Source organism: Cynocephalus volans, chromosome 1, assembly GCF_027409185.1.
Source record: "Cynocephalus volans isolate mCynVol1 chromosome 1, mCynVol1.pri, whole genome shotgun sequence".
Lineage (NCBI taxonomy): Eukaryota > Metazoa > Chordata > Mammalia > Dermoptera > Cynocephalidae > Cynocephalus > Cynocephalus volans.
Genome location: NC_084460.1, coordinates 89,484,188 through 89,505,400, shown reverse-complemented (window position 1 = coordinate 89,505,400; position 21,213 = coordinate 89,484,188). Strand labels below are relative to the sequence as shown.

Genomic DNA, 21,213 nt, shown 5'->3' with positions numbered 1-21,213 from the left:
GTTTCTCTTTTACTTTCTTTCTTCTAATAATTAATATTAAAACATATAAACTCATAAACTCATAAACTTCTCTTTCATGATTTATCTTAATTTGGTACTACTTTCCCAGTTATGGGAGATGGGGCCATTAATATACTTAACCATACCGGTTCCATTGTCTAGTATTTTATGTATATTAGTTTTACATGTTAAAGCTTTACAATATCTACATTCCTAACTGTAATCATAATTCTCAGAAATTTTTATATTTAATTCTTCAGTTACAGAATGCTTCGCATGTGTATTAACTTGATGACTACTTTCCATGTATATTCAATTAAATCTCTATTTTGGAAATCTATTTCTTTACATTTGAAGCACACTATATTTAAGTAGAATATTATTTTTTCTTATTAAATAAGGAACACTTCACTAATTTGCATGTCGTCCTTGTGCAGGGATCGTGTAATCTTCTCTGCATTGTTGCAATTTTAACGTATGTGCTGCTGAAGGAAGTACTAAGTATAATAGTCTCAGGTTTCCATTTTTCCCCCCATTGAACATTGCCTCTTTTGTTCATACATAAAGGTCTCTTAAATGTTCATATATGAAAGTCTAAAGCCTGATTTTACCACATTTACATGTCTTATTTTTTATTTCATAAATATCCATATATTCCTTTGTTTATATTTGAATTTTAATTTAGGATTTTAAAGAATAGAAACATATTAAAAAGCTTTATCATCTAAAGTTTAGTATTCCTTTCTAAACGTGGAAATGAGAAAAATATTTTTCTTCAAAATCTATTATTTTCAAAGATCCTGACTAATATCACATGCAAGGTTAATGATCTGTTACTTTGGAAGGTCACATTGTATGTCAATTGAGAAAGACTGGAGCTGCTAATAAGAACAAACTATGACTACAGATATTTAAATATATAATGCTTCTCAAAACTTCTTTTTCTCATAAATTATACATTTGGGGGTAAGTGGCTTAATAGCTTAAAAAAAATTAGATTTGATACTCAGAAATTCTCTTGCCCTTTCGTGTATGTCTGTTACATTACAGTCTTAAGAAGGTAGCTGAAGCTCCGGGTATTAGTTCATTTCTGTTGCTTATAACACAATATCTGGACCTGGGTGATTTGTAAGGAAACAAAATTTACTACTTACAGTTTCAGAGGGAACACATCTAGTGAAGGCCTTGGTGGTGATAGTAAAGCAAGGGACTCACAAGGCAGAATGGCAGAGCAAAGAGAGAGCTAACCTTCTCAGTCGGCTCCTTTTAAAACCATCAGAACCATGCCCTGTCACCATTAACCTATCAATTTATTACTCAGTGAATGGATCAGTCTGTTCACTAGGCATAGATTTCACAATCCAATCCCTGTTCAAGGTTTCACCTTTCAATTACTGTAATAGGATTTCCCAGCATCCCAACAGTCACAGTGGGATCAAGCTTCTGATAACATAAAGCTTGGGGGATACATTTCAATCCTTATCCAAGTATAATACTGGAATTGGAAAACAAAGAATGGGAAGGGAAGGAACCAGTAGTATCTGTTTCTTTTCTCAGGATAAGAAAAGAAAAAAAAATAAAAAGATAGATTATAGTATACTTCTGATTTCTTCCATTCAGAATTGTAGCAAATGGCAACTTTTACATGTAAGAAAGGCAAAGAAATCAACATTTCCATCCTCTAAATTCTATTGTAGAGGTGGCAAAGCAGAAGGATGCTGGGAATGTATGTTTGTTTAGCCAAAGAAAATTCTCTTCCTCATCCTATTTCAGAACAATGGAATAGCTCTTGCTTATTATCATTTTCTAGCATCTCTCTCAATATTCATAATTCCTCATCACTTAAAATGCTGATGACGAGGAGGATGATTAAGCAGAGGGTTTATTTTATGCCACCACGTGTAAGAACAATTTATATACCATTTAAACCATGCAGATTCTAATTAATTAGATATTGGTATCCCAATTTGGGGATGAGAGACCCAGATATGTTAAATTCCTCACCCAATGTACAGAATAATGTCAGAAGAACTGCCATTCAATCACTGGTTTATACGTAAGTTTTCAAAGACCAGAGTACTTCTTTTATGATGATAATTCAATAAAGTATTTGTTGAAAAACATGGTATTTGAGGCTCATCTATGTTAAAAACCTTACTTTATTCACAAGACTAATAAGTGGAAATAAACTCTGATTCAATAACCTGTTGATCTGGCTCCAAAGATTGGGTATCTGGAATGCATATCATGGAAAGTTTTACGGTTTCTCATTGACTTAATGCATGTAGTGTGGTCATTTATATAATCTCCCTCAGCAGAATTGTTAGCTATTGATACATATTGGGTGCAATAATTTTGAGTGGATGGGATTGCTGAAGAAATAACCCATTATTAAACAGTGTTAAAGGAAATACTATATCCAAAGTTGGATTTTTTTTTTATTTCTTAAACTGTAAACTTATAGTACTAATATCAGAAATTACCACCAATTGCAACAAATTGCACCTCAGATCTGACATCAAGAACCGAGTAACAATTTGAATTTGGTTAAACAAAAACCTTCCAACACTTCCATCACTCCCATGCATAATATTACCCATAGCAATACTACTACTAATTATAATAGTTTTCTTGCCTGCTTGCTTTGATGATAATGCTAGTCTAAAATATACACGACATACAGTCCCAACTTTAACATTAATCATTTTCAAAATTCATAGTCTCTTCTCTATTATTGGAAGCATTTTGAATTTGAGACCCATTGTCTTCACATGTTTGCATCAATTATCCTCTCTGGAGGCAAAGTACAGCATATGTGAGTTATCTTACACAGAATAATTAAAATCCTACAGTGCTATGGGCTTTTGTTGTTACACTGCTATGGCAGCATAAATGAACATTCCTAAAGGTAAATATCTGTACATCTCAGGTCTTTCTCTGGGATGATTCCAAGATTAGAAAATATTTTTGTTGGGGTTACATTCTGCTAAAAGACTGTCTTTTATTTGTTGCACAAAGAGAGCAACAGAAAGAAAGGGTTTAAAACATTTTTTCTTTAAAAAAAATTATTTTTCAAAGATAAATTACCTTTAAAGTTAATTTTCTAGGAAAAAGCATTTCAGGAAGGCAATGATGTGCATCCCCATTGATAATGTTGTGATCTTAATGCATAGAGAATGAGAGGAAAAAAGCAACCTAAAAGAATACCCTTTTCAAGTAGCCACCTACAATTCCTGTTTGGAAACTTTTTCTCTACTTGGCCATATGGTACATAGTTTAGTTTATGCAGGCCATACTGTTTCTGCTGAAGTTATTCAACTCATATGTGGCCCCAAAGCAGCCACTGACAATGAGTGCAATTGCGTTCCAGTAAAACTTTATTTATACAAAATAGTCTGTGAACAGGGTTTGGCCCATGGCCCATAATTTTCAACCCCGGCTGTAGATCATCCGCTTCCACCACCTCCCCTAAAAAGGTGTGGTGGGTTACATAGCAATGTGGACCAGTACGTTGGGTCACCTTGTTCCTACCCTGGAGTGAACTGTGGCTGTTGCAATGTGTATTGGTTTATTGCTCTTGGTTCTCTCTTAAATGCCTGAGTTCATCTGGGCAGCTGTTTCTTTTTACAGTGTTTTCAGAACTGCCTTTTCAGAGGGGAATTTTCATTGAAAGAGAATAAGGAGGTACAACAAAATTTGAAAAGGCACTCTTCCTCAAGGTTATTCCACATAATATCAACTTGGGCTCATAAGCAAGTATATCCTTTTCTTGTTCTACACTATTCTGAACAAATCTTAAAGGGCCTTTATGTTGTTGGATTGTCAGTTTTCTTTCAGTAATATGATTAATATGTATGCATTTTGAAGTATTTTTATAAGAATTGAATTACATAACATCTACAAGCTCCAAGCATGGTATTTGACACAGAATCTTCTCTTTTTAACATATAAATCTGTGTTTTCCATCTATTTCCTTCTTTTCTCATGTTGTGCATTCTTCTTTTCCCACAACTTTATGACTCTTTTAAATTTGGTCTACTTAACTATGTTCTCATTCTCTTTCTTTTTCTTTATTTTATTCTTGGATCATATATTCATTTAACAAATATATTAAGTGCTTACTGTGCTCAAATATATAAATATATTTTATACTAATTCCCAATTGTGTGTCACATCTGATTTTCACCATTAGTATACATATTTAGGTATTTACTTATAATTTATACATTTTTTCAGCTAATTTCTTCTTTTGATGGGATTTTGGAAGAATATTCTCCATTGGATTTTTAGTTATCACTTGAATCATGAAATAATACATATGAATATACACAATTTAAAATCAAGAAATGCAAAAGGTAAAGAAATCTTGAAATTCTTTTTCATATTTCTTTTTTTTTTTAAAAGAAAGTAACAAAACATAATAAATTTGGTACTGAACCCAAGTCCAGCTGCTTGCCTTGTACAAAATCAAACAACTCAGAAGTCAAATGCTGGTGAAAATGGTAGTCAGCTTTTATTCAGGAATACGGGTGATGTGAGGAGAGATGTTAGGCTAACCCATCTGTGAGGAAAATAGAATAGTTTAGTCAGGCCCCCTCACCTCAGGTCTGGCTAGGTGTGGTGCAGCATATCCTTTGTAAACAAGTTGTGCGGGAGTAGAGTTAATGGGCATATGCTCCATGCATCCTTTTGCTTGTTGCTATTTTTGAGTGTTCTTCAGTGTGTGAGGCAGTGGCTCTGAACTGCTGGTCTGCAGAACTCACATCTAAAAATAAAGCCTACTGTTTCTTCACCCATGGCTCCAAGGACCTTCTCCTGTTACCTAGCTCATAGGACTGCATGTTAAAGGTTTGTGACCCAGTCTGGACGATGGGCTCAAAGAGTCTGTGAGCTCCAGCCCGGGCTCCACATCGTCTCTCTGGTAAACCTGAAGGAGAATTGGCCACACTAAAACCTTCTCAAAGACTAAGATTTACTGAGGGGGTTTCAAAGAGAGGGTTAAGAAAAGAGACTGCAGCAAATGGAAAACAGGAGGGAGAGAGATATGTAAGGGGAAAGGTGCAAATACTTGCCAAGTCTCCATCTAGTTTCTTTTTTTCTTTCTTTTTTTTTTTTTTAAATGACCAGTAAGGGGATCTTAACCCTTGACTTGGTGTTATCAGCACCACACTCTCCCAAGTGAGCCATGGGCTGGCCCTCCATCTAGTTTCTGTCCTTGTCCTTGATGTTATCTTGGAGTCCTTCTTCAGGGTGGAGTCAGCATAGCTTTATTGATGTCTTCATTGGTTTCTCAGGTTCTGGATGGTGTGTGTCTCACTGCAAGTTTGCAACTCCAGGCTGACTGGAAAACAACTTTACATTTATGTAAATAATGTCATCTGGCTCCATAACCAACATTCAAAATATCAAATAACCATGGGAAAAGAGGGAACTCAGAGAAATGCATGCTAAGAAAAAAAGACTGTGAATTTTTTCTTTTTTTCCCTAAACCCCATGCAGTTTTAGATCCCAGCAGGGCTTCAGTCCCACTCATTTCACCAAATTATTTTCCTTCAAGGCAGTAGATTAAAGTTAAAATTGTAACTCAGTTTGTTGTCTGTAAGGTGGTCATATTTCTACATTTCCCAATAAAGTAGTTATTTTTGCTCTTTTTAAATATGATTTCTCTCATACAAATAAATGAAACAACCAGCATTAATGCTGAAAAATGTGTTAAAATACAGTTCAGTTTCTATTTATATTAGAAACAGATATTGTCTTTCTTACTCAATATTCATGTAATTTGCTAAACTTTATCTGATTTTTCACAAGACTAATATGGTTTGTGAGTTGTTGGTGATAATAGAGGTTAACTATGTATGACCTTTTGTTTCTAAGCTGTAATTTCTCATTTCAAAGTTGCTTCCTTTGAGGTTTCCATTTTAAAGGAATGAAGGAATTTATTATCACGGAACAGATATTTTCAATGTCCTTAATCCTCAGTATGACACACAACTTTGTTGATCCTGTAGGATTTTTTCTGATAAATTACTTTTTTTTTTTAATGAGGAGTCAGACACAGTTAAAATTTCAGTGTATCTAAGTCCTCCTTAAGGCTTGAAGGATGCATACAATTATGCTAATAGAACCATCAAGTCCTTGTTGCTAACAAAAAGCATGAGAGATGTCTCAAGCTGGAATAAGTTGACCTCTCAGGAATAAAAAAAAATGATTTTTTTCTCATATTTTCCAAAGTAATTAGCAAGGTTGGCAAATCTCATGAATTTGATTTAAACCAAAGGATGCAGTAAATTCTATTCCAATAAATCTTCATATATTCTTTAACAGAATGGAATATATTGCTCATATGCTCCAGCGTGTAATATAAAGGAGAGCAGCATATGGTGCCTTGTTAGAAACATTCCCTAGTGAGCTCCAATAATAGTCAACAGAGTGGGCAGAGGTTATTTACAGCAATAGCAAACATAGAGAATTTCTTTTCTAGCTGTAGGGTAGCATATAGAGGATTCTAAACCTGTCTACTGATTCATTTTATTATCTTCTTTATAAAACTGTCAGTTTATTATACTAACAGTGGTCAGATTTTTTGTTTTGTTTTGCTTCCAAATAATAATAGCAAAAAAAAAAAAAGTTTATAAATCACTGATGGTGGAAAATGGGCAAAATAAAATCATGGTTTTATTATCATTTCACCTGTGTGTCATTAAAAGCTTTGAAATATATAATCAGAGAATGGAACTGAGAGAGAACACAATGTTTATCTAACAATTCAATCGCGATTATCAAATGATTCAATTTTAAGTTTATTTTATCAATGGATACTCTATTCAGACAATATTTCAAGTTACTACATTGTCCACATTTTATATGCAAGGTAAAGTGCAAGTCACCAAAGTAGGCTATGGGTGTGGGGGGAACGGGTCCTTCTTTAAGGACTCAAAGAGGGAGAAAATAAATTTATGAATCACAAGGAACACTCAAATTGTTATGGGATCTCAGAGGTAAGAAAGAGCATGTATATTTGGGAATTGTGATCCAGAGGCCGTTGCACTGGCTTATAAATACATTGTAAAAGCAATTACAGACCAAGAATGAGTTCATTGTCAACTTTAAACGGATAGGAAGCTATTGTGAAGGAATAATATTGGTCATAACATTGTCTTTCTTCCACATCTTCTTCAACCTATCTATTAGTTTTCAACAGTGGGATGAAGGGCCAAATATGCAAGATCTTAGATATACTGTAATTAAATTTACGTTAAGGAGTTTATGTTTAACTAAGTTCAGATCTTATTAATTTCCGGGGCCTAATATTCATAGTTCTCTCTCTTATTTTATTAAAATGCAGCAACGTACAGATGAAAGATATTCTAGTTCAATTTTCTCATTAACCAGAACAATAAAGAATGTCTTAACTCCGTAAATAAATAGATACACAATATAATAGACATATCAGAGATGGTAAAGTAAGCTGTGTAATTATCCCAGGAGTGGGGATTATGACTAAAAATAGAAATGTTTCTGGGGAATAGTATTTTCTTTTAATTTTCAAAATTTAGTATTATATTTATAGGTTATTTTGAAATAAAAAATAAAACAAATCTAGATCAATGTACCAATTAATATATAATTTTTGCAAAAATAATTCATAGTTGCTATTAATAGTAAATGTTTCCATTTTCTTTTTATATTTAGATAAAGGCATAACTAATCACTTAACTTGTTACTAATTTTTATGGTCATTAGTTGTAGACAATGATTGTTATAATTAGGTCTCTAGTTGTTTAGAGATGTACTACTTGGTAACATATGCATAATACAGATGTCTATAAATATAAAAGTTTATGTTCTCTGATGGAAACTGAATTCTTTAGACTTACAAAAATGATAAAATGCATTTTCAAATAATTATTTTGCAGTATTATTTTAATAATACAATCATTTGGTTTGTTTAACATGTAATCTATAATCACTTTAAACAGTTAGAATTTAAAGAAGAAAAATTAAATATTTTAATATAGAAGTGCATTTTTAATGAAAATCATTTTTGTAATCAGAATGACTAATGATTATTTCAAAAGCACCTAAAGCATGAAGAAATAATCACATTAATCTTATTATCTGCTTATGTAATAAACACATACACACCAAATTTCAATAATATACCTGTACTTTAAAAATATCTTTATTGAGATATAATTTACATACCACATAATTTACCCCTTTAAAGTGCACAATTCATTTTTTTTGATATATTCAAAAAGCCATTCAATCATCATCAAAATCTAAGTTTAAAACATTTTTCTCACAATACCAAAAAATTTCTATACTTCCTCCCTGTCATTCCTCACCTTTTAAGCATTAGTTCTCTTTTTGGTTGTTATAAATATATTTCCATGTCTGTGATTATAAATATATATAAAAACTTTAATTTATGCATATATTTATACTCTCTATACACCCTGTTATATTTAATCAATTCTCGTTTTTCTATAAATAAGGCTTCAGTGTGAAGATTAATTCTAGGTGTCTGCTTGACTAGATTAAGGAATGCCACAAAACCAAGACATTTCTTGTCTTGAAGACTGACTACTACACTACATTTGTGATTGTTTTGCCAAAAATTTATATCTTTAATTTTTTTTTTTTTTTTTTTTTGTCTTTGTCGTGACCGGCACTCAGCCAGTGAGTGCACCGGCCATTCCTATATAGGATCCGAACCCGCGGCGGGAGCTTCGCCACGCTCCCAGCGCCCGCACTCTCCCGAGTGCGCCACGGGCTTGGCCCTATATCTTTAATTTAATACTTAAAATTTCATGCAGGAACATCACACTTCTTCCTCTTACTCCAGTGTTGTAAGGTCTTAGGAAATCTCTGAAAGACTACACTATTATAAATACAAAAATATTTGTTATGGAATGGTTTCTGCTTAGTGGTGATCAGTTATTCTAAAGTTTTAAGTATCTCTACATAAAGTAACAAAAATCAATAATTTTATGTTGTATTAGTTTTATATGACTGCTGTGACAAATTGCCACAAACTCAGTTATTTAAAACAACAGAAATTAATGGTGTTATGGTTCTGGAGGTGAGAAGTCCAAAACAGGTCTTACTGGGATAAAATTAAGGTGTCAGTAGAGCTACCTTTGTTCTGGAATATTTAGAGGATAATTTGATTTTTTTGACTTTTTCATTTTCTATAGGCCACTCACATTCCTTGTCTCATGGTCCCTTTCCTTCATTTTCCAAGCAACAATGTTAGGACAAGTCTATTTTTGCTGCCATCTTTATGGTTCCTCCTCTTCTGCTTCCTTCTTACACTTATAAAAACGCTTATGATTACATCAGGCCTGCCTGGATGATCTAGGATTGTCTTCCCATCTCATGATCAGTTGATTAGCAACTTTATTTCATTTTTTTTGTCTCCATACTTAATTCCCCTTTGCCACATTATCTAGTGTATTCACAGTTTTGGGGGGATTAGGATGCAGATATTTTGGGGGTCCATTATTTTGCCTACCACAAAGATATATATTTACTTTCACCTCTTTCTGTAAGAAAACAAAAAATATAAATATATTTTGGGAAATGAGTTCCTATATGAGTAGTAGAAGGTAATTCATATAACATAAAAGTACTATCCCAAACAAATACACATCAAATGATAATCTACTACATAAATCGTTAACTCCACACATACAGAATTAGTCTTTATTTGGCCACATTTGAAATTGAGATATTGACTGTAATGGTTACATTTTCATTCACTGTGAAATCTTCAATTGTGGGGGCTCAGGGGCTCCGGACCCCAAACCTCCCAGTAGCCCCTTTTATCCCCCCACCACGGGATGAGCAAGAGAGGGAACCGGTAGGATTACTCCTGCCTCCCTAGTGGCCAGGAGAGCCCGGGAGGAAGGTGAGTCTGCCGCCTGCCTATTCAACCCCACAGAGAGACACTCAGACGCAGCAGGGGTTCCATCAAGCAGCTCCGTTTATTTTCACACAAGCACCTGCTTTTATAAGCATATGGCAAGGGGATTTCCTAACTTCAACCTATCATCTTAAAGGTCATATGAACATGCATCTTGCTCTAATGCTTTGCTATTGCAATCACACGAGCGCGGGAATATCTTTTATCCAATAATTTTAAACTATGTCTTTCTTTGGCCACTCCCCGGCAGCTTCCATCAGCGCTATCCTTATCTCTCCTGTCCAGGTGAATATTTTCAACAGATTACATATGGGTATGTGGGTGGAGTCGTGGCTAGTTCTCTGCCCCGGGAGGAGGTGTGTGGCCTCAATGCCCCAACATTCAATCACCACTTAAAAATAATCTAACAAAAATAAAAATGTTATGTATTTATATTTAATTTTTGTATATTTTAAATAATGTGGTCTGTATGGTTTATATAAAAAATACAAATAATGGTGTAAAGCAGTAGAGATTCTGTTTAGAAATTGGTGACAAGTAAAAGAGTTTACAAAAAAAAGGAATATGAGTTTAAGAAAGATAAGTCAGCCATTTCCCTACCCCCCCCCCAGGCCCTCCCACTGCTCTGCAACATATTTGAATGTAAAAAATAAACAAATTAATTAATTAAAAAAAAAAAGTTAAAAAATAAGAAAGATAAATCAAACATTTGAAGAAAAGGCAACATATATAGAAAGAACAATAAGAAAATAATTAAGTAAAATTCATCGATCTATCAATTATCATCATCTACCTACATCACTTGTGTGCTCTACATTAAGCATTCTAGAATTATGAAATACATTTACACTAACTTTATATATTTAAATGTATTGTAATATTTTCAGTTCCATGTCCTTTGATCAAGCTGGGCTTTAGATCTCCTGGTTATTGTTGGGAGTCCAAAACTAATCACATAACAGTATTTATTCTCCCTTTCCAACTCTTGCTGCCACTTGAAATCAATGCATAACAATACCATGCCAACAGTTAGAATATCAATAACTGTGCCAAAAAGTTATCTTTATAATCGTTCCAAATTCCCATTGTTCCCAAAGCTTTAGATATTTTCCACCTACAAAGGGAATAATACCTTTCTCTCTAACTGTCCTACAATTTGCCTAGAATCTCACGGTCTGCACTGAAGTGTTCTTCCATTTTCAGGAGCCCATTCACTCACTGAGTATCTCTCACATGTTTTCATGAAAAGCAGTTACTACTTTTTTATCTCTCATTATTTCAAATATAAGGACAAAGCTCTGTGAAAGGTGCCAGAGAGGAAAGGGAATCCATCCCCAAACATCTTAATGTTCTCTTTTCTCGTATAACATATGTTCCTAGTCAATATTTCTCCCTCCTTCCACAGAGTATTCATTAGTCAAGGCAGTGCATGAGAAAGAGGTTTTACATTCCAGTTCAGGCAGCAAACAATTTTCTGGTACATGTTTCCTTTTTCCCCAATCCCACACATATATTTAAGGGGGGGATAATTCCTAAACTTAGTACCAGTTATTAAATATGGATATTGGCATTGAAGATCATATATTTCTTTATTTGCGTGTTTTTGTAATTTCCAAAATGCATGTATTACTTTTGTAGTTAGTAACAAACATATAAAAAATGTAATACAAACAGTTTTGATTAAAACCACATTTTGGGGAACAAAGTTCACACAAATTACTCAGAATGAAAGACAAAGAGCTTTGAAATTTGTCAGACTTTTAAAAGCTAAAACAACAAATTTATTCACTTGTTTTCTAACACCTATGAACTGCAACATCATTTGATGATGTATATTTGTACAAACACCTCCTTATTTACATTTATTTGCCATCCTGTTGTAAGCATGCACAATGGATAATTAACCCTGATGGTGTTTGGAGACTGAGTCATACAAGACTTTGACAGTATCATTGCAGTTCCAATGAAAGCCTCTCTGAAGTTCTGTTTCAAAACACCATTCTATCAAATCCTGAAAGCTTTTCAGACTCCTATGCTTAACATCTCCACTTACTTATTGACCCAAAAATGAATGTCTGGCAAGCTCAAGCTATATTTGATATGGGGATGAGTATATCTGTTTTCATCAGTGTTGACAGGGACAGCCTGGTCTTATTGAAGTGAAAATTTTCCAGATCAATCTGTATTCCATAAGATGCTTAAGATATTCTTGATAGAGATGAGGTGCATTAGCTCCAAGTCCATTAGCTCTTGAGAGCTATATGTATGTATGTACATATGCATATACATATCTCTACAGAACTACAGTTTTTAGACAGCTCCCTTGTAATCCTTTCCTGACCTCCCTCTATCTTCTTATCCGATTCCCAGTAAAAATAGATTCAATATATCCAGTAATATCCAACTTTGTAAATATTCACTAAAGGCCTTTGATAATTTAATTTACTAATAAATTGCAATATTATATTCACTGCTGGACTTGTTTCTTAGACATATTATTAACCATTGCTCTAATAACTGGTTTGATGTGGAATGTAGAAGAAAGAGGAGGGGGAAGGAGGGAGAGAAACAATGCAGATGCAAAGAGAAAAGAGATTATTTTTAAACGTGAATTCACTTCAGATTGCTATTGTAACAGATGTTATCTATAAGGACAATGAAGGAAGTAGGGATAATATATGAGAGAAATTGGGACTGTGTTTTCTGTTTTTAGACTGGTAACACTGCTACTTTACGGAGATTCACTTTATAGATGTTTAAATGAGAGAGAAAGATAGTAACTATGGACCTGACAAGTCAGCACCTTCTCTAACCAGCTGAACTATTTATATCATTGCAAAAACAGGTGTGCAGTGTTAGAAGTGACATCAGAACTAGAAAACACTAACCAAAGAAAGAATTCACATTTTAGGAGATGAAAATACATCTGAGAGTTACTTGTTGACTTCAGAGATTTCTCAAAAGGCTACTACTTTAACTCCTTATTATAAAAATATAGAAACTGCCTCTATATTTTAATTTTCTGTTCTATATAATAAGAATAATAATATTCTGTCAGAAAGTTTTAATGATTAAATAACAATTCAATAATGATTGAATAACATAAGAACAAGTTAAGCATTCAATACATATTAGATATATCATTTGGGTTACACAGATCAATATTCATCACAGGTTTATTCACAATAGCCAGATATGGAACCACCCTAAAAGTCCATTGATGGACGACTGGATAAGGAAAGTGTGGTATATATACACCATGGAATACTACGATGCCACAAAAAAGCATGAAATTCTCCCATTTGCAACAACATGGATGAACTTGAAGAAACTTATGTTGAGTGAAATAAGCAAAGCACAGAGGGATAAATACCGCATGTCCTCACTCATAAGTGGGAGCTAAGAGAGAAAGAAAGAAGGAAAGAAAGACCACAGTGGTGTGTTGGACTTGCAGAGGGAGAGAACATACCTAGGGATACAAAGTGGAGTGGGGGAAAAGGGGATAGGGAGGGGGATCAGGAATAATTGGATGGGGGACAAAGGGTATAACCACAATTTATGGTAATGGGCATGCTGCCAGTATGGATCTGGCCAGCACATCTTGGGCATGAGGGGTGACAATCAACTTTGTACCCCGTAGATATTCATAACCAATTAAAAAAATGCTGATAGGGTTCCAATTAATTAACAAAATTTTAAACATTATAAAAAAGGAGTCAGTAGGAAATTTCAAGACGAAGTTGTCTCAGGAGAGATATAGTAATATATGGGACTATGGCTATTTTAATGGGTGAATATACTAAAATAGTATTTCTAAAACTCCTCACAATAATGCAAATTAAATGACATTTCAGCATTTCATTTTAAACATGTCATTTGCCTGTATGATGAAAAATTCATCTTAAAACTGTGAATTTTAATGCTCAAATATTATACTTATGCATAATTGAACCCATTCTTAAAACTCTCATCATATATCAGGAGCAATAATTATATCAGCTACTGTTCTCGAGTCAGGACACAATTTTCTCTTACTCTTTTGGGGTCTGTTTCGAGAACAATTTATTTCCCCAGGGGTCATTACTGCTGAAATCAACAGGCAAGAGAAAAAGTAGAGGAGGTCATGGCAGATTTAATACAATGTAGCCAAATGTTCATTCTTGCTATTTCCCTCAACCAGTCCTGACTCTTGGGAGAGGTAACATTTCCAACTCCAGAACTGTTTTTGGACCACCTGTCACTTTGCTAATAGCAGTAATAATAATGATTTCAATAGAACAGCTACTATTTACTACTGTTTGTAGTGCTAATCTCTTCTACATACTACTTTTCATTTAATGCTCACAGTATGTTGACTTAGATGTGATTATCACTATGTTACTAATGAGGACCCTAAGGCTTATAAAAATTAGGCAACTCACTCAAGGTCTCATAGCAAGTAATTAATAGGCAGTCAGAATTTAAATTTAAGTATGTCTATCAATAAAGTCTGTGCTCTTACCCACTGTGTTAGACTACAGTGACTGCAAAATGCATTGAGTCATGGAGACTATTATTATATCACTTTCATCTCTAACAATAACAAGAAAACTAGACACTGATTAAAATAAGCATAGCTTAGGGAGTTTCTGGTTATTTTCTTCTGTTTTATTTCACTAGAAAATTTCTGATTTGCATTAGGAAATATAAATAGATCACATGTTTTGTCCTCACGGCTTGTATTGATGCAATTAAAATATAAGCAATTTATTAGATTCGGAAAGCTAAGCATAAAACTTGTAATACATTACATAAAGACTTAAAATAAAATTAACGGAAAAGGGAAACACACTCCAACACTTGGTACAATTTTTGAAAGTATTTATTAAAACAAGCAAGAAAACAAAAATTGAATTTAACTCTGGACCCATAGTTCTTATCCAAAAAGTAATTGGGATTACTTGCAAAATATCTTACAAAGAAGTTACTTTTATACTCTTGAAAATAAAAAAAGTAGGGACTGAATATTTCAGAAATAAGTTATTAAAAAGATTTTATAATGTCATAAATTAATGACAATAGGTACTGTACAATCAATTTCCATCTGCTATCACTTATTTATATATAAAAATATTTTTTAGTATCTACCTGCTCACTATATTTTAAACCAAAAATAAACATCACATTTAGAAACCTTTGCTGATAGTGTTTATAATAATATATACAGCAAAATCATTTTTTCTTTATTTCTAACTATATGTCTAAAGTCGTTTTTATTTTATACTTCAGATATTTTTGAATCAATTTTTTCTGGATCAATCAGCACACAAACATGTAAGGGCTTAAACATCTTTTCTTGGAGGGGATGGGGAGAGTAATCTTTATTTTGTCTACTTATTTCTATGTTCTCTTAATCAATAAAAGATATAAGATTACTATAAGATTACTCTTAATAATTTCAGGAAAAAACAAATGCCATCGACTTATTTTACTTAAATAAAGGAGTTAAGTTCTAAAGTCTGCCATAACTTTTTCTTAGTCTCCTCTATATGGTTTAAGGCTTTATTATAAACAAAACAAAAATTGTCCTATTTATATATTGTAACAATTTACTTTCATTTATTTTTATTTCAGAATTCCATTTTATTTGTAATTAACCTCAACAAAAGTGTAATACAATTTAAGATATTAGAACCAAAACATCAGAGTTTAACTTTACATACCACAGATTTTTCTGTGTGCATTAGAATTCTCATATAATTCTATGCAAAAAAGAAGAAATTAGAGTATTATTAACTATGAAATATTTTAAACTTAAGATTAGACATTATATATTAGGCATTATAGAGATAAATTTGACTGTAACCTGAGTTCTAAATTTTAACTAACCTGTGACTCACCTTAGAATTCTTATACATTTGGTGAGAAAGTCACGATAAAGTGAATTCATATAAAGTATTAGTCTCTTTTGGAAATTTATCATTTTTTAAAAATAAAGTATTATTAATGGGGCTGATAAAGAAAAATTATTTCATAATTTTTCCAATAAACATTTTTATGTGCATAAAGTTTGATTAAAAACAAGGTATTAAAATTGTGCATTGAAATGTTAATCAACATTTAGAAAATAATTATTAATTACATGTTATGAAAGATGACAGATTTAGATCACTTAAATGGCCTCTTACTTTCAATGTTGGGGGAGAAATTCTGAGCACAGAATGCTTTACCATTTGATTTGTTATAATTTCTCTGGAGCAGGAGTAGAAGTAGTGAAGAAAGTGACAATAAAAATAGATACAATTGAATTGCTGAAAGTAAGCATCATGAGAAAAGACCTATCTTGAACTTTCCAAAGCAATTGACACATCTTTGGTATACTACGATGTTCATAGATTACTTAGTGTGTAGAATAGAAGCTGTTTTATTGAAGGTGCATTCGAGGAGATTCTGGTATTGAATGACATGATGAAACTTATTGCAAATGTTGATACTACCAATCAGATAAGACCATGCCCAGTGGAATTGGATGCAGTGCACTGTTTGTGCTTAGGAGGAAATTAGAAAGCCTTTTTGAAATTATGTGATTATTTGATGGGATATGGCAGGATATGAAAGGAGCCTATGGTGCCTGGAAGATGCAGTGTCATCTACTGGAAGAGAAAATATTTCCCAAGAGATGTAAAAGTGCAAAAATGGGTGCAGAAACATCCAGCAGAAATAGCAGCAGAGCTTTGAGGCCATTAACAATATTCAGTCATCTTTCACTACATTATGCTCTGTAACAAACATCTCCAAACACCTCAGTGGGGTTACAGAAATAAACATTTATATCTTGTTCAGGTTACACACAGGCTGTGGCTCTGCTGCAGACTGTATCTTCTCATTCTGAGACCCAGATTGAAAAATAACCAACTTTTTGAAACATGCTACTCCAGTGACAGGTGGCAAAAGCTATGAGACAGAGCTGAGAGCATGCTATAATTATAAAGTTTCTTCTCATACCTGGCAAAAATCATATCCAAAAAAAGTATGTCAAAGGCCAAGACTTCTAATGATGTGAGGAAGTATAGAAAAACGTATGGCAAAAAAAGGAGAGTATAAATCTCTTACAGAGGAGGAAACACATAATCATGAACCACAAATACCATTTCACCACAGGAGTCTCTCCCCCCCCATATCTCCTAAAAGAATCTTCCAAATGTATCCCCCAATTTTTAGGTGGACATCTAAACTTTTCGTTATAAAAGCTTAAGTAGTTAAATAAATTATAAAATTTAATTCACAATGAAGTTTGCATTTTTAAACTAAGCCGGCTCTGCAATCTTTTATACACAATTAGCCCTATAGATCTTTAATTCAACACAAAGAAAGTCAAAATTCAGCTCTAGATTCTGGATTTCAAACTGGGTTAGTAAAACCTTTCACAAGCAGTGACGTATAATTATATAGGCAATCAAAACTTCAGTAATGGTGTGACTCCAAAAGAATTATTCAAATAAGAAAGCCCTTTAAAATGAAAGCTTATGAACATTTTTCAATGATATATTCAAGTGTCCTTGAATCACAAAGTTGAGAGCCACAGAAGAAGGTAATGAAGGCTACCCTGGTATTTCTGAGTTTCTCAATATAAAAGGGAAGCAAACAAAAGTAAGCAATTTTCTACTGTATGATAATAATGTATTCAAGAAATAATGTTCACTTACCAGGAACAAGAGATGACTACAACTAATACTTTATCAACTTTTAAATCAATATTTTGAAGATATCAATATGCAGATATAATTTTTACTTTATGAAAAAGACATACTTTTTTTCCCTGAAAAAATATAGGTAAATATCTGTAAGTTTATTAATTAAACGTTTTTAAAGATTTTTTTTATGTAAAAAAAAACTAATATACATCACCATACAATATATATAAACATTTCATCCATAATTTATAAAAGTTTCAATTTGTTTGTGCGTTGTATTAGTCAGTGTTTTCCAGAGAGACAGAACCAATAGGATGTGTATATAGATATGTGAGGGACTCTCCTGGGGAACTGGCTTATGCAACTACGAAGGCTGAGTGCCACAATAGTCCGTTTGCAAACTGGATATCAGTAGTGTGGCTCTGTTTAAGTCCAGAAGCCTCAGAACCAGGGAAGCCGAAGGTGTGATTCTCACTCTGAGACTAAAGGCCTGAGAGCTGGGGGTGCTGCTGGTGTAAGTCGTGGAACCCAAAGACTGTCTACAGATAGGACTGTATCCCAGCTCTAGCAGAATAAGGGTAGAGATTTGCTTTTTCTTCCCTTTTTCTTCTCTTCGGACCCTCAGTGAATTGGATGGTACCTGCCCATGTTGAAGGTGAATCTTTCTCACCTAGTCCACTCAGGTTTACATGCTAATCTCTTCTGGAAACACCCTCAATGTTTAGACATACCCCAAAATAATGCTTTACCAGGTTTCTATGTATTCCTTAATCTAGTCAATTTGACACCTAAAATTAACCATCACTTGTGTTATTTATTTATTTATTTTGCTTAAGGAGATGTAATAGTGCATTTATTTGACAACGTTGTGCCATGTGCCACCATCTTCTTTTATTAGCTGCAATAATGAGTTTTCTTATATCAGTTTTTTCTAAATCTACAAGTAATAAATTATAAGGAACCTTATGAAAGGAGTATTTACCAAAACTATGTCAGTGAGATATTGACAGGTACAATTATGTTCTCATATTTCTAAGAAATGGTATAGTAGACTTCTTTACTTATATCAATTATAAAATAAAAAGAGCTGTTTTATAGTATATAGAAGCTTGCTATATTTACAAACAGTTAAAAATTCAATATATTGGCTAAATATGTTTCAATAAGTTAACAATATTATGACTGAATATTATTTAATGAAATCATTGAAAGTCATGGAAAATAACACTTACAATCAAAGCATCATAGAGATTTATTTTTTTAGGAGTCAACATTTGTGACTATGATTTCTAAATTAATTACAGATTGGTGCAGCCTGACAAGTAGCAGAAAAACTAGTAACAGCTAATATCTAATCATAATGCTGAATAAAATCTTTAAAATACTAAAACCAAATACCTTCTGTTTCACTTACTGTTGGATTTTTGTCAAACATTTGTTTTTTCAGTAAGGAAAAACTGATAAAATACTGTGTTTTTGCCTATCTATAATTTATGAATTTATGCAATGCATTTTTGTCATTATTGAAAACTAAATAAAATTATGAGAATTATTGTGGTATTAGCAATGAAATATTTTAACTGTAATATGTTTCTTAAAATACATATTTGTCTTTAGTGATTTCTTTAATTTTTTTCTGTGTATATTTGTTAAATTCAAACTTTCATTTTGCTTACTTTATAGACAAAGATGCTCAAACCAAAAAGCTGCATTTATGTATATAAGTATATATTTCTAGAAATATTATTTGGTTAAAGGTATATCTCATGGAAGAAATTATAATGAAGAGCACCTCTAATATAAATGCAATGTGTGTTTAATGTTTTATCATAAATAACCTATATCATGGCTGAACACATTTAGCTACAATTTTATTGTGATTCTTCAATTTTTATATTTTTATTTCTTTATAGGTAATATTTGTTGATCAATCAGGTTATTTCTTTTCTGGGAATCTCTATCAGATAACCTTAAACTATGGGTTCTGAGAGCTATTTAGTTAGTGATGTTTTCCTTTTTTGTTTCAGTAGAATCTGTTGTTGTCAATAATGTTATCATACAATTAATTTATAATAATGATTATAATCCAATCAGTTAAAAAATATGTGAGAGTGTCATGTACTCAATGAGAAAGTTTGTTATCAAAAACAAGGCATGAGTATATGCTTAGGACATGACTCTTTAGAAATCACTGATTGTTTTTCCAGAATAAACTTTTATATAAATTATGTAAAGCTCCCATTTTAAAAAATATTCAAGTTAAATTGCACATGCCTCACTTTTATTTACTTCTCAGAGAGTCAATTAATTTTGGTGTGGTACTATCTCTGAAGCTCAAAAATTCATTCAGATAAATCTGAAACTACTTTTAAGTTAGCATTCTAGAATTTAGCCATCAACCACATGGACAAATTTGTATTTCAAGCAGACATTTTTTAAAATTTGGGAGTCACTTTATTTTTTCCCATAAAAATGATAATTATAAAGGAGGCAGTTTTATCAATTTAACTCATTTGTTTAATTATACAAACAACTGAATACATATGTATCTAATATTCGATAGCATTTCTATATATATAAAAAGGAGCACTGACATGTAAATACTTGTACGATTTCAAATATTTTTAATATGAATTAATTCTAAAACTTTTTTTAAAAACAACTTTATTTCAGTGAAGTGAAAACTCTTGTGGGGAGTGTTGCCAGCACTCATAATCAAGAACAACCTTCAAGGGGCTAGCAGAGCAGCATGAATTCAAAGCAAGGACTCAAGAAATAGAAATGTTCTTATCACTGTGGAGAAAAGAGTGAAGTCCTAATCCCAGGAAGAACACATTAAAATTTCCTTTTTATAATTTTCTTTCTTAAGAGGCAAGTGTCTTTTTGACAGTGTTCTCTCTGGGATTAAAGCTTTAAGTTTTTAAAAAAGTCAAATACGACAAATAAAATACTATCTTGTCTTATCTATCAGCTGTTTATATAAATAATCTCTCTATGCATGGTGGTGCTAGGTTTTATTTTTTCCTGCTGTTCTTGGCTTTCACACTATTTTGATAAAATTCCCTGCATGTTTTAGAACCATCACAAAATATATTTCAATTTTATGCTGAAGAAAGTGATAATTATTAAGCATTTTATAAATTTCAAAAATTCAAAGCTGGAGATGGCCTATTAGATAAACATCATAGAAACTTCTGCATAATGGTCATTTACTTATAATTGAATCAATGTTTTTGAGCATTGATGGATGTCAATGGAAAATTTCAGTAAAATGTATGCCAGTTATTACACATGTCTACATGTCAGTACTGCATTTATTTTATACTATCAGACTAAATTATTTAATATATGAAAATTTATATAAGTATAAATATATATGATTTTTATATACATAATTTATAGGAATATTTTTCAGCAGATTTAATTGTCACAAAGCTCTTCAAAAATTCACTATGCCCTTGAACACTATTTATCTAAAAACTGAGACACTAAATCCCTAAAAATAGCTGGAGAAAAGAGATTGAGGGATAAAGCTTTTAAAAGAGAATTTTTTTAAAAAGAAGGAGATTTCAAGCTTAGCAATAACAGCTACTGAGCTCTTAATATATG

At 32.5% G+C, this 21,213-nt stretch overlaps 1 non-coding gene across 1 annotated transcript; it reads right to left on the bottom strand.

Moving 5' to 3' along the window:
* Positions 1 to 392: 392 nt before the first annotated feature.
* Positions 393 to 498, bottom strand: LOC134365413 (U6 spliceosomal RNA). The gene has a single exon (XR_010022093.1). It is a non-coding gene; the product is annotated as a U6 spliceosomal RNA (small nuclear RNA).
* Between the last annotated feature and the right edge of the window lie 20,715 nt (positions 499 to 21,213).